The 5,757-nt window shown below is 29.9% G+C and overlaps 1 pseudogene; it reads right to left on the bottom strand.

Moving 5' to 3' along the window:
- Window positions 1–6: 6 nt before the first annotated feature.
- LOC110030053 overlaps window positions 7–5,757 on the bottom strand; it is a 6,435-nt pseudogene continuing 684 nt past the window's right edge.

Below are 5,757 nucleotides of genomic sequence, written 5' to 3'. Positions count from 1 at the left end.
ATTTGTCTTGAGAAGTTGTTGGACTATCTCTTCATTCATCTTCTTCTTTTCTTCATGGGCTTGCAATGAACCCAGAAGTTGCTCTATCGTCATGACTTGTAAGTCCTTCGTCTCTTCGATAATGGTTGTGATACTATCAAATTTTGAATCTAACGATCGAAGAATCTTTTCCATGATTGCCACATCTTCTAACTTCTCACCATTTCTTTTTAGTTGATTGGAAATGGTAATAACTCTAGAAAAGTAATCGGAGACCAACTCGCCTTCTTTCATATGCAAAACATCAAATTGACTTCTTAAAGTTTGAAGTCGTACATTCTTAACCTTCTCTTCTCCCTTATACGAAACCTCGAGCTTCTTCCATGCTAGTTTGGCCGAAGTAGCACTTGAGATCTTCTCAAAATCATCTTCATCTAAAGCTTGATTGATGAGGAAGAGAGCCTTCTTGTCTCTCTTTTGCGAGTCTCATAAGCTATCCTTTTGTGTTGTGGATAGAGCAGACTCATCACTTGGCTCATCGTAGCCTTTCTCTACAACCTCCCAAACGTCATGCGCTCCAAGGAGTGCCTTCATCGTGATACTCCAATTGTCGTAGATGCTTTCCTTAAGCATCGGGACTTGGAAGGAAACCATGCCACAGTTTGTCATTGCTCTATAAAGGAACCTTTAGGCTCTGATATCACTTTGTTGGAATGGAAAAGCTTTTAGGAAATGACAAAGGCTAAAAAAACAACTTATGGAAGAAGCTTCACTCTTATTTATCACCTTAACTTGGCTTGATACAAACTCAAAGATTCCACCCCTATTTATACTAGTGGCACCTCCTAAATTAATGGCTAGGATTGTGCCACCACAATTACAATCAATTGTTACAAATAATTCCACACTTACCACACAATAATTCAACACCTACCACACCTACCACACCTACTACACAATAATTTCATACCTACCACATATTCTAAAATAAGCTTATAGAAATTAAGCTTTATTTAAACAACTAAAATCAAGTTTATATTTCAACAGATTTATCATCTACTTTTTCGTTTTCTTTTGCATGACTTAGTTATACTTATCATCAAGTTTTCTTTGTTTTTATTTATTTATTTATTTCACTTCATAAAACTCAATTTAAGTCATCATTTTTATTCATATGTAAAAATATAATGAAAGATTTACATAAATTGCACAACTCCTTCATGGAAATAAATTTTAGTGTATGGGCTTTTTGATCTTTAATAAAGATCACAACTTAATTTTGATATTATAAGTAATTGACTTGACATATAAGAAATTTTATATTATAAGAAATTTTATATTTTATTGTATTACTTATTTGTGATCTTTTTTTCACTTCGTATAAAATTCTTATTTGGATAAAATTATTCTATTTGCATGCAAGATTTAAAATTTAATTTTTATTTAAAATATAATTTTCTTTCGAAAACAGAAAATTGACAAGGTTAATTAATCTATAAAAAAAAAACAAAAATATGCTCATAAAATTACTAAGTTAAGAAAATCATTTATCTAGTTCATAAAAAATGTCATTTATGAGCGGTACTTCAGACAGTAAGTTAACAGAGCCGTTGGGAAAGAATAAAAGATTTGCATCTATCCACCTTTAATGGCGACTTACACCTTGATGTTGTAACGATTTGAAAAATAAAATACAAAAAGAAATTTTGCATTAAATGCATCCGAAGGAATACTTTCATTCGGTAATGATATCCAATTAAGTAAGAATTTTGGTATGTTACGGTTGAGCATAATTGGCGAGCTCATCGCGTTAGTATGAAAAGCCGGTAATTAAATTAAGGCAAGGGACGACTAAATTAAATTATGTCATCTTATACATTATAATAAAGACAAAATTTATTATAAGTCGGGAAGAAATCAAAGTCATATCAGATTGTCTTTTCATTCCTCCTAATAGATTTGACATCAACTTTTCGTTTTCTTTTGCATGGTTTAGTTATACCTATCATCAAATTTTCTTTCTTTTTATTTATTTATTTATTTCATTTCATAAAACTCAATTTGAGTCGTCATTTTTATTCATATGTAAAAATATAATGAAAGATTTACATAAACTGCACAACTCCATAAAGATTTTTTTTTTAGTGTACGTGGCAGTTTGATCTTTAGTAAAGATCACAACTTAATTTTGATATTATAAGTAATTGACATATAAGAATTGACATATAAGAAATTTTATATTTTATTTTATTACGTATTTGTGATCTTTTTTCATTTTGTATAAAATTTTTATTTGGATAAAATTATTCTATTTGCATGCAAGATTTAAAATTTAATTTTCTTTCGAAAACAGAATATTGGCAAGGTTAATTAATTTATAAATAAAAAATAAAAAATGTGCTCATAAAATTACAAAGTTAAGAAAATCATTTATCTAGTGCATAAATAAATGTTATTTATGAGCGGTACTTCAGACAGTAAGTTAACAGAACTGTTGGGAAAGAATAAAAAATTTACATCTATCCACCTTTAACGGCGACCTACATCTTGATGTTGTAACGATTTGAAAAATAAAATACAAAAGGAAATTGTGCATTACATGCATCCGAATGAATACTTTCATTTGGTAATTATATCTAATCAAGTAAGAATTTTGATTTGTTACAGTTGAGCGTAATTGGTGAGCTCATCGGGTTAGCATGAAAAGCCAGCAATCGAATTTAAGGCAAGGGACGACTAAATTAAATTATTTCATCTTTGGAAAGAAATTATCATCTTGTACATTATAACATGAATAACATTTACTATAAGTCGGGAAGAAATCAAAGTCATATCAGGTCGTCTTTTCATTCCTTCCAATTGATTTGACATCTACTTTTTGTTTTCTTTTGCATGACTTGGTATACTAATCATCAAGTTTTCTTTGTTTGTATTTATTTATTTATTTCACGTCATAAAATTCAATTTGAGTCGCCATTTTTATTCATATGTAAAAATATAATGAAAGATTTACATAAACTGCACAACTCCTTCATAAAAATAAATTTTAGTATATGAGGTTTTTTGATCTTTAATAAAGATCACAACTTAATTTTGATAAGAAATTTTATATTTTATTGTATTACGTATTGGTGATCTTTTTTTACTTTGTATAAAATTCTTATTTCGATAAACTTATTCTATTTGCGTGCAAGATTTTAAATTTAATTTTCTTTCGAAAACAAAAGATTGACAATGTTAATTAATCTATAAAAAAAAGTGTGCTCATAAAATTACTAAATTAAGAAATTCATTTATCTAGTTCATAAAAAAATGTCATTTATGAGCAGTATTTCAGACAGTAAGTTAACAGAGCTGTTGGGAAAAAGTAAAAGATTTACATCTATCTATCTTTAATGACGACTTACACTTTAATGTTGTAACGATTTGAAAAATAAAATATAAAAGGAAATTTTGCATTAAATGCATCCGAAGAAATACTTTCATTTGGTAATTATATACAATCAAGTAAGAATTTTGGTATGTTAAGGTTGAGCATAATTGGCGAGCTCATCGCGTTAGCATGAAAAACCGGCAATCGAATTTAAGGCAATGGACGACTAAATTAAATTATTTCATCTTTGGAAAGAAATTATTATCTTGTACATTATAACATGGATAAGATTTACTATTAATCGGTGAGAAATCAAAGTCATATCAGATCGTCTTTACATTCCTCCCAATTGATTTGACATCTACTTTTCGTTTTCTTTTGCATGACTTGGTTATACCTATCATCAAGTTTCCTTTATTTTTATTTATTTATTTATTTCACTTCATTAAACCCAATTTGAGTTGTCATTTTTATTGATATGTAAAAATGTAATGAAAGGTTTACATAAACACACAACTCCTTCATAAAAATAAATTTTAGTGTATGAGGCTTTTTGATCTTTAGTAAATTCCTACAATAAAATATGTTATAGTAATTATAGATATGGTAATTTGATAAATCAAAATAAAGAACCAGAAATTAGTATAAAATATGTTATTGTAATTTGAATGATAATATCAAATGTTACTTTTTAAATCACAGTTGGATCCAACACAGTCTCCATGGTGTGACATCATGCTCCATCAATGTTGGTAGTGAAAAAATTAATACATTGTAAGGCATACCTGACGTGCGTGAGAAACAGGAACGTGAGGCTTTGCATCTGTTCATCCTCCCTAGATTCTTAGTTTGCATTTAATTAACAAAATTTGTGCATTTAAGAATATTTTCTTCAAAGAAAGGATTGTTTTAGAGTTTCTATTAGCAGAATGCTCACTTGCTGAACTTCACTTTTCTTTGTACAAATTTATCACTGAATCATTTTTTCGTTCAAATAGTAATAATAACAAATTAAGCAACTTCTTGTAGCTACGGGATTCCATAATTACAATTCCATCCTAAGACGCATCTCTTTTAAATAGTAATAGAAGTTATTTGCCATTCCTTATGCGTGCTATATACTTGTGATACAAGTTTATAGTTTGTGGACTTGAAAAAGCCTTATCTGAAGAAAGTTGCTTGCCCTTCTTCATTTTGACTTCTGTCAAATGACTCAAATGTTTCTCACTCTTATTCACCTGTCTGTTTTATTTATAATTTAACACAACAACAACAACAAAGCCTTAATCCCACTACGTTGCTGGGGTCGGCAAATAAAGAAAAATCGCATTGCCCACTGCATGCTCTCTTTTAGACTTCTATTCTTCTTCTGCACAATAAAACTGGAGTTGAGTGTTTTGGTGTGATTCCTTTTTGTGTTGCATTGATGTTTCATTTTGTTTTATGTACTAAGATTCAAATCATCCCTTGCGTTGCTAGTGTTTTGCCTTTCTTTTCTTCAATTTTTTTTTGAAAGATTCATCTGTTATGAAATAATATGAAATGCAGCTGTTAAAAGTAATTGGTGATGGTAGATTCCATAAATTGACATCCATTTTATTAGGATAATGTTGATAGTGTAGTGTAGACATGAAGAATAACGAAGATAATGATTCGCCATACATTAACTTAACCCAAGGTAAACTCATGATTCATTGGGTACATCATTAATCAAATATACATATAAATATCTATGTATATAAAATTATATATTTATTAAATGTAGAAATCACTCTCTTAACTTAGCTTAATCATGATAGAGGGCGACTAAAGCCCATGGATGTAACTTCAATTTAAATCTACTTATACAAATCTTTCTTAATTTATTCATATTATTTTCTCCACAATTGCAACACTCCATCCACTTATACAAATCTCTCAAAAACTCACAAAATACATGAAACTCACATTCTACAAGATTTCTCCACAAGAGGAAGACGACCTTGAGGAATACTCTCAAAATTCTCTCCAAAACCATCCCTCGTGAGATATACAATTTTTTAAAAAATGGTATGACTTGGGGGCTATTATACGAGCCTCGACCATTCCTCATAAGACTATTAATTCGAGTACCACATCCTACACACCGTCGGAATTGAATCCCAGACCAGAGGAGAATAACAACTGACAAGCAGATGCCCTGAGTACGCGGCGCAACTAGATATATATATATATATATATGTATCTAATATTATATATATTAGCTCTAGAACACTAGGGGAACCACATATAAAGAGGAGAAGAAACTCTGAAAAACTTTAGCATGGGAATCACTGTCTCCTTTGATCTTTATGGTTGGCAATTCTCAAGTGTGGAGTATCAATCTTATCTCGCTGCAGTAGGAAGTGAAGTGGAGGGGTAGGGTA

The sequence above is a fragment of the Phalaenopsis equestris genome, unplaced genomic scaffold (assembly GCF_001263595.1).
Source record: "Phalaenopsis equestris unplaced genomic scaffold, ASM126359v1 Scaffold000642, whole genome shotgun sequence".
Classification (NCBI taxonomy): domain Eukaryota; kingdom Viridiplantae; phylum Streptophyta; class Magnoliopsida; order Asparagales; family Orchidaceae; genus Phalaenopsis; species Phalaenopsis equestris.
Note: the sequence above shows the minus strand (reverse complement) of the source record. Positions and strands in the feature narration are given on the sequence as shown.